Source organism: Drosophila bipectinata, chromosome 2L (assembly GCF_030179905.1).
Source record: "Drosophila bipectinata strain 14024-0381.07 chromosome 2L, DbipHiC1v2, whole genome shotgun sequence".
Taxonomy (NCBI): domain Eukaryota; kingdom Metazoa; phylum Arthropoda; class Insecta; order Diptera; family Drosophilidae; genus Drosophila; species Drosophila bipectinata.
The window spans coordinates 19,302,527-19,314,655 of record NC_091736.1 but is presented as its reverse complement, the minus strand read 5'-3'; positions in this window follow the sequence as shown (position 1 = coordinate 19,314,655).

Sequence of the window (12,129 nt, the reverse complement as noted above, 5' to 3'; positions counted from 1 at the left end):
AAGTTGCCTGCATTATGCGTCCGAGCGTTGCGAGTCTATTAAAAATTACTTGTACATTTTCCGCAATATACAATCGCCACCGCCGTCGCCGCCATGGGTTAAAGCTGGCCCGGCAATCTGATGGCACGAGAATAAACAGAAAAGTTTCCCAGTCACTCCTCAGTTTAACGTTCAAGCCATTCTCGTCGGGTCTTTCTGGAAGCCTTTCTAGATGGCTGGGTTTAATAGCTATGGGGGATATTTTTTTATTTATTGGAAAGTTTGAGGACATCAACTTTGACAGTTTCAAAAGTTGTGTGCGTTAATTGGGGCTCGAAAAGAGCCAGAATGAGTGGGAAAATCTTTAGTTTTAAACGTTTAGAAACAGGCAGCTTTCGGCATTTATTTATGCACAATAATTCAGAGAGAGATTCGCTTTTACGGCCCGTGACACAATTCCAAATAAAAACATTTGCCAAAGGTGTATAACTCATCTATATAAATGTCAAATATTTATGCAACAGGCCCCATAGCAGCGCAACTAACTGGCAACTAGAGCACGACCCATTCAACACTTTCAATTAAAATAAAGCAGAGGCAGGCCCCTCTTTACAAACAAACAGCAAACAAAATACCGTGTCAAAAAGCAACAAATGCGTTTAATCAAACATGCAGAAGCTAGAAAAAACATAAAAACAGATCTGAAAAGAATATCCCCATAAACAGACAGGAACGGAGTCAAAGCCGGGAGGGGATTCGGGGCAAGTCAACCGACATAGTTGCCCCCGAGCCATAGACAAACAAAATAGAATGCGAACTGGGCATAAAATGCAGAAAAATCAAAAACCAACAATCAGCCAGCGCAAATATTTGTCAACTGTAATGAACATTTCATATTTTGCCACCCCTTCGGCCCATCGGCTTTTTACAATTTCTCAGAAGCAACTTCATCATCAATGTTTTTCCTGCCTGCCTGCCTTTCATAGCCCATTTTCTTTTCACATGCAAAAATTGTGTTTGGAGTCCAGAACTCAATGAGGACAGAGGCTCATGCTCTTTGACCCCTTACCCATCATTTTAGGCACTGCAAAAATTTTGTGATCATTTTGTTTGGTATTAATACAAATATACTTAAAACATAGGTTAAAAGGTAACCCATAAAGAAATAATAAAAATAAATGATGTTTTATTTTTAAAACACATTACTCTTTAAAATTTTAAATTCCTTAGCTGATTTTCATCCATAATTTTAACGCCAAATATTAGAAAATATCAGTTAAATAGAGATCAGTAAAGTAAAATAAATAGTAAAATAGGTAAATAGTAAAATATTAAACTCACCTTTTGTCAACACCTTGAAATCCTTCGCATACAAATAAATTCCTATACAATAACTAAAATTTTAAAATATAATCTAAGCCCTGTTAATAAAACGAAATTAAATATTGTTTATTGCCAATTTGAAGATGTAAAAAAAGTATATTTCAAAATTAGGCCCTTTCAAACTACTTTTAATCTGCGCGACTTACCAAGTCTAACTTTATACCTGATTCATTATACCCCTCTGACATAATAGACCTCTAATATACTTAAAACCTGTAAATAGAAACCAAAAATTTTGACATATAATCGCATCCATTTGAAGATTTTTATAAGAAAAACCAAAGAACAGATATTATTTCATTAAAAAAACTTTCAAATTGCCTTTCAATTTAAAAACTTTCAACTTAAAATTAAAAATGTGTTATCCTAAAAATTTGTATTTTTTAATACAAAAATTTTTTTAATACAAACTATAAAACGGATTGTTAAATTTCGATTTGAAAATTTAGAGTGATATGATTTTCTGAGTGATCCTGCAGAAGGCATAAATAGAAATGTGACACAACACATGTTGCTGTCCCGCAGGCACTTTTCACCATTTCCCTTTGCTTTCTCCACATGCTGCGTGCCACGTGTAGACACTCTGCCAAACATCCATCAATGCTGTGCTCATGTGTGTGGGTGTTATCACTTAACAACACAAATCGGTGCGAAATACGTAGCCAGATTCTAATTTATTTTCAATTTAAAAAGGTAAATGTGCCAAGCAGCTGGAGTAGGAGACCGAAAAGGGGAGACTCCTACTGGATGGGTGGTGTGATGGGGTTGGGTGGCTGGGAGGCTTCATGGGGCAACCAGCAAGCAATTGCCCCGAGACAAACTATTTGAACACAAAAATTGTTGCCAGCAATTTTGCAGCAGGTGAGAGGCGATGACGACGATGGCAGGAGTCGGGGGGGAAAGGAGTGGGAAAAATAGAACTAAAGGGAGAAAAGTGACACAAAGCAAATGTTTGTGTGAAAAGCAGAGGCCTTTAGCAAATACCAGCTAAAAGTGGGCGAGCTGGGCAAAAAGTTGCACACACAACAAAAAACTAAAACGGCAAAACCAAGGGGGTGAAGCGGGCTATCGGATGGGGTATTAACAGACATCGGGATCAGGCTTTGAGAGCTGTGCAAATTGTTTAGCCGGCCGTCAGTTAGAAAAATTAAAACGCTTTGCGCAATTTAACTCTGGCCAAAGCGAACAGATCCTTCCTCTGCATCCTTTTGCTTGTCGATTCGAAATACGAAACATACTTTCACCAGCAGAGGTTCATGGTTGCAGTCGAGATGCCCGACTAGTGATTGAGCACCGATACGACTTCAAAGTTTCACTTTAAAGGCCATTTTGAAGGCATTCCTCGCCTGCGAATAAGAAGTGTTCTTCATAATACAATTTCTAAGGTTGGAGGACCATCTCTTTCGTCTGAATTTATAATCCATTTTACTAACATTTCATCAGCTTTGACTCAGGGCTGTGCCGAAGTGTATGTTGTTTGTTGGCCTCTTGCAAACACAACTCACGTACTTCACCTGCCACTTTGGCTGTCCTCAGACAGCTTCGGCTTCGGCCAGAGCAGTTTTAAAGCCCTAAACAGTGACAGGTGACAACAAACAACAAGCAGCAACACTGTGGAGGCACCAAAAGTAGCAGCAGCGACCTCAACACGCGGCTTGCTTATCAGAACAACAACAGCTGCGACCCGGCACAGATACAGATTCACAGATACACACCAACACACCACGCACACATGCACAACGCTGTTACATTTTCTATTGCATAAGCCAAGGCGCGAGCGACTCTAAAACAGCCAACAGCCAACAGCCATTTTATTATTATGTGCAAAGTTTTTCAAGCGCAACGCTACAGCGTGAAATAAATAAAAATAAAAAACACACAAATTCTGAGAAAACTGAAAATGCGAGAGGAGACGAGCTGGCTCATTTATAACAGAGCGAGACAGGGCGAAGGAGGAGAGAGTGACAACGACACTTGATGCATGATGACAGCAGCAGGGTAATAATGACAACGACGACGACTGCAATGGAGCAGACAACGCTGTTGCAAGACCAGAACCCACGCTACACCGAGGCAGCACAAGGTTGAAAGTTGAACGCTGAAAGCCGGCACCAGAGACCAGAGAGTGCGAGCTGCGGGAAGGTGAGAAATTTTAGATGCATTTCGCATGCAAATGTTTGCAATGCCAGATAAAAATGACTTTCGCAGGAGTCGCTCAGGGAAAATGAGGACCGCACCAGGTATTCCATAAACTATTTCGCCTGCTTTTAAACTTATTGTTCTGACTACAATGATGAGGATCATAAAAACAAAGGTCACTAAAAAGTATCCTTGAAATACTTTCAATAAAGATGGCTCTTCGATTTGTTCTTCTAAAGACCTCCCCAACCATAACAGACTTCTCTTTTTGAGTGTTCCATTAGCCAGACCCGCATTGACCTCCAATGACAATCAATGAGACTCAAAGCAAACTTTCCAAGCTAAAAATTCCTCTTAACTATTGCGATAAGACAGAGCCAAGACAGAGACAAGAGGAAAAGTTTCATACACACGAAAACTTTATAGAAAAGATATTTAGATTTAGTTTAGACCATTGATGGATTGTCATGCCCAAGTTCGCCTAGTTAGGCACAAGTTCTGCACGGCACTACCCGGACAAATTTAGATTGATCTGGCCGAGAACTTGGCTTATTAATTTGCATCCAGAAGCCAGAAAGAAAGCTAAGCTCGAGGAGCTGCAGAGTGGCAGCAGCAGCTGCTGGGTAAAGTTTAAATGGCATTGAAATGGCGGACTAACTTTTTGTCAGCTAAAAAACATTGGCACCCTGTCGGAGAGGCTACCGGCTCCCAGCTCCCGGGAAAATACTATACAGACAGGTGGAAGAGAGCCAGGGAAAATGGAAAAGTGGGTGGCAGCAGAGGGAGGGCTCACTTCAATCACTTTAATTGAAACACGAAGTCTACGCATTTATCTACATCAGCTGCAAATATTACTTTTTCGCCTCCACGCCTCATTGCAGATAATGATGAAGATACCACCCATTACCCGCCTTTCCGCCTCTGCGTCAGGACGTGCGTGTGTGGGTGCCTCAAAGGACTTCAATTAGACGAATTGTGAGCGGCGGAGTGTCAAAGGGAAAGCTGCGACAACGTTCTCCCCGAAATATGTTTATCTCCCAGACAGGAAATTGACACAATTTTTTGGGGCCCATTCCGAAAAAAAGGTGAGCTGGCTCTCAAAGAGATGCAGGTTCAACAAGTACCTACGACTGCTTTGGGGATGCCGACTGTTTAAGAAAAAATGATTAAAAACTGGCATTTAATCACGATTAAAAAAACGATTAAAACTTTAAATCAAAGTGCAATAGATATTCAACTGAGAAGAGAATTAAATATTTTTAATATTCGATTCCACCCGATTCGGTAGCCACGCCTAAATCATCCAGTTCATTACTTTTGAACAAATGTTCGCGCTGCATTAGGCACGAGTCCATGGAACTAAGCCAAAACAAATTGTGGGCCAGCGAAATACATGAATTTAAATGTGATTTTAATTAAATCGACTTAATACGCGGCCAGAAACAAAAAACCAATTTGCCAATTCAATAGGCCACAAAAAAAAACAACTGTGTGGTTTCGAAAACCCTTACAAAAAACGAGCATATAATATATGAAAATAGGTTGCGCTAGTCGGTGTAATGACATATGCAAATTGCGGTTATCAAATTGTAAAAATACATATGCGAATTAATTATAGAACATAACAAGGATGTGAAATCCATGAATGTCCTAGCAACAAGGACAATGAATGAGAATTGTTTAAAGAATCAAAGTCCTAATTTATAATTGGATCTGGGCATTCGCAGCTTAAACATTTTTAAATCATAAGCTAGTGAGATAATAAATTTCTCGTGGATTAAGTCGGAGGGAAGCACTCCCCACTGCCATCCCCCGGGGTCACATCTCCGACTTGGTTGTTCGGAGAAATCCTTTACGGGCCATCCAAAAAGCATTCACATTCATGGTCGTCAAACGATTTCAGTTATAACCTAATGGCCAAGGGCGTCTGCGGCCCTGTCTTAATGTCTGAGCCATAAATTGACGGTATTAGGAAAGGTGCCCAACGAGCTTTGCCCAGAGCCCCCTTCTTAGGAGATGTACTCCCCGAGTCGTTGCACAACTCTGATTTAAAATGCCAATAATTTTTCGCGCAGTTGGAAAGGAGCCTGGGGGCAGCATCTCGGCATCAGAGACATTAGAGCAGCTGCCGAGTCATTGGACATCTGCTGGCGTGGCTCATTTGCCCAGGACCATGGTCTGGTGACTATTTTTATCGCTAATAGAGGCCACTTTGTTGTGTGCAGTGGCCAAAAGGAGGAAAAGAATCACAAGTTCGCCGGCCAAATTGTTGACAAATTTCAAGGCGCACCTGGAAGACAAATTATCAAAAAAAGTCTGGGAGGGCTGGCAAGGAGCTGCAAAAACTTTGTGCACAGTAATGAAATGATGACAAAGCGGCCAGGCAATGATAGGAAAGCGGAGCGAGGAAACGGTGGAAAAAATTAGGAGGTCGACGTCTACAAGAAACCAAAATTTTTCCTTTGTTTTGTTGACTTTGCTGCGGGATGTAAATTTCCCTTGCCTCGCTACTGCTTCCCTAACGTCATTAATTACACGCTCACGAAGGTGGACAGGGCGTGGCAGCCATCAAGCTGGCCTGGCCAGAGGTGGGCTATGTGCCTGCGAGTATTTGCCTGGCCGTCTGAGTCCGAATTCGAGCAGCTCACCTGGCTCGTAAAGGCCAAATGTCTGTCATTTAGTTGATTACAAACACAATTAGCCAAAGGTTTATTTGATTTTCAAGATGCTATGCAAAGAATGTCTAAGATTGAATTGCCCGTTGAGGCGGATGTCTGGAGTGGACGAGTGGAGGACACTTGATTCCACCCACCGGCGATGAGAGGTAAGCAAATACAAACGTGCCCTGCAGCAAGCAAATTTCGATCAATCATCGGCACGGCAATGCGAGAGACATTTCGGAGTGACAGGTGAGAATTACAATCGAAATTGCGATTTAATTCCTCTTTAAACTGCGGAATTTTATTCGCTGTTTGATATAATAGAGAACTCTTATTAGACAATCCACAATCCCTAACAAAATCAATTATAACCTTTTTCAATCAATAAACAGAACTGCAATCCATCAACGCAAAGGAAGCACCTAAGGCAACTTTATTTAGATTTCCCGCCCCTCTCAGGCCCGTTTCTGAGTCCCCACTCCTGTCAAAGTTAGTAATCCGGAACTTTATCCCCCGCCGGACAACGAAACCAATATCAATTTCAGGCTTCAAACAAGTGCCGTCCGGACGGTCTCATTTTTAATGCGCGACGACAGCGTGTCTGCATAATTATGCATGATCCTGAGGCTAGTCCCGCAATGCCACGCCCCATCCAGCCTCCAAAGTTCCCAACATCACTCTGAAAAAAATTAGCTAGTACTATTATGATATATTTTTATGCAGAAACTACAAGGTACTAGGGATAAAGTATTCAATATCTCTTAAATTATTTATTGTTCTTTCTTTTTTTTTTAAGTGTATGGATACCCCATCCCAATTATTCCCCCGCAACCATTTAAGCCACCAATCAGCGTCATTGGCAGCAGCGCACAGAGTCGCTCCAGTTGCCCGGCTAATGCCAACACGGCTGGCGCCTGTTTTGAATTTTCAAAAAGTACGTGAAGGACCCCGCCCCTCCTGTTTATCCACTCCCCCCTTCCCAGGCCCCTCCCCACACCACAGACTGCATTGCTTTGGTCCAAACTGCACCGAAGTATGGCAATCATTTTTGCTTTAAGGCTCGCGCTCAGCTCCGGGCTCCGGGCAACGGGCTCAGCACTCAGGACTTCAGACAGCGGACTATGAACTACGCCGCACGGACTCCAGCCCCGGACCGGGGTCTAGCGGCTCCATCTCCATGGCTGCCCCATCTCGGAATGACCAACATTTTCAATTACAACAAAGGAATGCCGGTCATTATTTATTATGCCGACCGCATGGCCTCCAGACTCGACTACCTCTCATTTCCTTGCCTGGCCCCTCGGACTTGAATCGTTGAATTATGCACAGGAAGAAATTGATTCATTTTACTTAAATAATTTTAAATAATACTAATATTACCCGGTTCTTACTCGTAACTCTCCCTCCATTACACCCTTTTAAAGTCGAAAGATTAAGGTATAAGCTTAAGTATGTAAAATATTTCTATTGAAGTGCACTTTTGATCCTTCTCAGGCTCATTTCAGTTGGTGCGGCAACTTAAGCCTTCCACGACTGTCCTTTAGCCCTACCGCTTTCAGGATATTCATGAAGAAACTGCCTGCTAGGCGGTATATACATTTCGCAGTCACTGTCTGTGCTTCGTCATTTTTCACAAACAGCAGAGCACAGCTTCCCCGCTGCTGTTGCAAGCGGCTTTTCATAATTTTCCGTTCATAAGACGTGCAAACTGCAGCTACCCCTCGGAACATCTGAACAGTCCCGCCCACCATCGCCCTCCCGGCGATACCTCTCGAGACCCCCTTATTCCTGTCAGTTTTATGTGTTTATGAAATTTTTACGCTGCATATTTTTGTGTGTGTGTAACGGCTCTACTTAATTTCGAAAGCCAAGGGAAAACTCCCATAAATCAACAACAGGCGGAGGAAAAGCCTCATCCATTCCGCCACCCGCCTTCAGAGTAGTTTCTGGCTGTTTCTGCCAAAAAAGTGCGAAGTTCATTGGCTTCTCGGGCGAACATTTTAATTGCATTCTAAAGCCCGAGTTTGTATTCCGGCTGCCAAAGTCTTCAATTCCAAACAAATGCCATTTTCGTCTGATGGGGTGACGGGTTAAAAGGACAAAAGGTCAGAGATATCCTCAATATTCATGGCAGCCAGCAGGACGCAACAAATAAAACAAGAGCCGAGTTGAAAATCTGAATAGGAATCTGGAACAAACTTCCATAAATGGCCTCGGAAGGGAAGTGGCCCTGACTTGATTAAACTGTTTATGCCCCATATAACATTCGATGCAATAAAGCCCGAATCGGAAAGTTTGCTAAATAGAAAATGCCTCGATTGGAAAATGTAAAAAGTGACTTTTTAGACGAGTTCTTTGAGAGAGTTTGTGGCACGACCTTGTTCTGATTGCTAGTTGCTTTTGTTTTCCGCTTCCTTTATTTAAAGTCCAACAAGTAGGTCGAATAACGAAAAAGAAGAGTCTCTAAGGACATCAGCAATTTATATTTTAATGTATCCTTTAGTTACTAATGTCAGCCAATGTGATTAGCAAATTAATTTAATATTCATGTTAAATGAAAAATTAACATTTTACATTTCATACGAATAAATGAAAGGACCCGAGAAGTAGGGAAATCCAAAGAAAAGCTCATCGCCCATTATTAGTGTGTCCTGGTTCGGATTCCTTTCTTCTGCCGTCCCCCTTTTAAGTATTTTTTTTTCCTGCACTCAGTGAACGGAAAATTAAGTTGTACGAGCTTACCCCAAAAGGCAAATGAAAACAATGATGAGGACGACGAGGACAGTCCAAGAAACGCTACTAATTTGCTCGTTTTGTATTCATGTTGATATTTTCCCAGCCATCGGGCCAACAGTAGAGCCTGCCTAATTGTTGACCAGCCCTGACACAGATACCCGAACAACAAAAACAGAGCAACTAGAGCAGCAACAACTGGCAGGCGAACTGGCAGGCAAACAAAAGTAGAACCCTTTTTGGAAAAGCCAAACAAATGAGTTTGGTCAACAGCAGCAACAAGAACAACGTGGCGTATGCGTAATATTATTTGTTGCTGCGGTCTCGGCCCTCCTCTGCCTATTCTGATTCTGAGTCTTCTTCCAGCCGACTTTGCTCCCAATTTGATTATGTAACAAATAGGCCACACAAGTGGTTACCCGAAACACAACAACCATAACAAGCAAAATCCACCATGAATGGATAAACAATGTATAAATATATTTTTGATTTATTTGAGCGTGTAAAAGGACACAGGAAACGAAGGCAAACAACAGAAGCGTCAAAAAGTTTCTTCCTTTTGCTGAAAGGTATTTCTATTGTTGAAAGGTATACTGTTTTGTTGATAAACTAAGATGAACTTTTTGGGTTTAAATTCATATTTTATGTTAGAAATTCAATAGGGAACTAAGATATACTTTCCTTTAATTAAAAGCTGAAAACTCCAGTAATAGGTAGATTAGTTAGACAACCCCCAAGTATTTTCTAGTCGAACCATCGTGCCTTTTAATCCAATCGCTTGTGCGACTTTTTTATCGTATCAGGGACAATTGCTGGCCCGACCGCCCATTTTATTCCCGCCACACTCACGATAATCCTGTTAAAATTTGTTTGTTTCAAATCGTGAAAAGTTTTCGCTGCGCCGCCTCGCTCTGCAGTACAAACTTTGGCAGGTTAACCAAACTCAAATCGATTTGGGAGCACCAGGAGCAGGAGCAGGAGCCGGTGCCGGGCAGGAAATTGATTTCGTATGCCGAGAACTCATCACGTATTCAGTCCCCAGACCTACCCGAACCTAGCGAATCCCCGGAGCCGTGTTCTTGGAAAATGGTGCAATAAAAACACGCCAGAAATCCAGCAAAATGTTTCTTTGATTTGACGCCGATGCGATGAGCAAATTAGCAGCTCCATAGTTGCAATTTTCTTCCCTTTGCCCTCGGCTCCTGCTGCTCCCACAGCCCCTTGATTCCTTTTTTTATATCTGACCATAAAATGTTTTCGCGCGAATTTTAATTTTACTGAGCGATAGGAAAGGGCAGCAGGAATAGGGGGTACTCCCCTATCAACATAAATTTTCCCAGCTCCCGGCGCCTTTCCATTGTTTTCTTGCAACTCATTTGAGCGTAAAACATTGTTCCCTTTTCTGCTCCTTGGCCCCCGAGTGCCTGCCCCATTTTTCTTGGGTTTTTATTTTTTCTTCCTCCTGAAAAATGTTGCCCCAAGTGTTGCATATGGCGCACTTCTAAATGCAATCGATGTGTTTCCATTTGTTCGGACATTAGGTTCGATTTATTAATTAAGCGCACAAACATAGTTGGGAAACTAAACAAACGACCATTGGAACTTTTTAATAGATGATAATTTTCCTCCAGGATCAAGCCACCTTTTAGAAAATTTTTCAAAAACCCATAGTTTGACCCTTTTAAGCAAAAACTTCTAGCAAGGTGACGACGAACCGAGACGGGAAAAGTTTCTTGGCGATAGTAGTGGCGTATATTTATGTACATAATTACAATTGCTTACAAGTGTGACTGACAGGCCCCTCAAAAAGTAGGATGCTTTGTTTACCCACTCGCCGACCCACTTTATGGCCAACTTAAGGACAGCTTAATAACTTTGGCTCGAATATGAGTGCCGCAACTGCTGTCGGTTTATTAAATATCTCGGGCAAGGAGCCTGAAATTGCTGTAACACATTTGGAGAGACAGAGTCGAGCAACAAATGTTTCATTTAACCAAAACAACACTTGAAAGCCATTAACTTCCCTCTCGAGTTCAAACAATTAGACGATGATGAAGCGGTTCCTGCCGCGTTTCTGCAACTATTCTGTGCAGTTATTAAAAACAAATTATGGAACTACTTTAGCTCCCAACTGACACAAATTTATGTAAACGATAGCCAGGAATGATTTCTTCATAAACACAGAGGATTCTATGGGAAGCGTATTTTTATTATTGAAGGGAGAAACTTTTCGCAAAACACGAAAACTAATCAATCTTGGTGTCGCTTGTTGCTACGAGCTACAAATTCACGTGTTGTTCCCTCGCTTTGATGTCATTAGAAAATCCTGCAGGTAAATGAATGTCTGTGATCCATTTGGGGAAGGCTACAACAAAAGCACATTCCCACACGAGGGAAGAAAAATCGGGGAACTTTAAGCGCTGGGCGTTGGTAGGAGGTTGGAGAACGGGCGTGGCATTGAGTGAATTTGACAGTGCGTATTTTGGGCGCATGACAAACGCGCAGCTTCGTGATTGATGTGCCATCATTCAACTGGCAAAGGAAAAAGGAATTCTTTTCTTTCGCCTGCGAAAAGGTGCCACTCCCTCGGCTCCACTAGGGAGTCCTCCACTCCAACCTGACTTCCAGTCGCCCCTTTCACCTTTTTAAAGCTGGTTTACAAATGTTTACAATGTTGCGTGATTTGCAATTGAATGAGCGGGAAGTTTGCTGGGGCGGGTGCTGGGGCTGCCCGAAAAGTCAGTGCAACTGGGGAAAAAATGAAGGTGAGTCCCGGCCAAGGGCTGAGAGATGGATTCGTGTTGGGTCACTGAAAGGTGAGAAGTTCCTCACGGACAACATCCATTTAAAGCTGAGCGAAGGAGTAGAATAACTTGTACAAATAAATGAACTCAAATCCCCTGAAATGAATTCCGCTTTTCGTTCCGCAGTTTCACCCAAATTAAGTTAAATTAAAAATTCCCTTAACGGTGATTCCTCTTCTTCACAAATAACTCTGATTGCTTTTCTCCGAGCTTCACTTGCAGTGAGACTTAACCCACTTAACCCTACCAAAGCCAGCCAACCTAAATTTCTCCACATCCTTTAAGTCGCTCCCATCCGAGCCTTATCCAACTCCTTTTCCAATCCCCAATCGATTACGTGTCGCTGTGGAAAAAAAAATTTGTAATCCAGTCAGCTTCAACCGAAAATTTCCCAAAAAAAAGCCGAAGAAGAAAATAAATAAATTATTTGA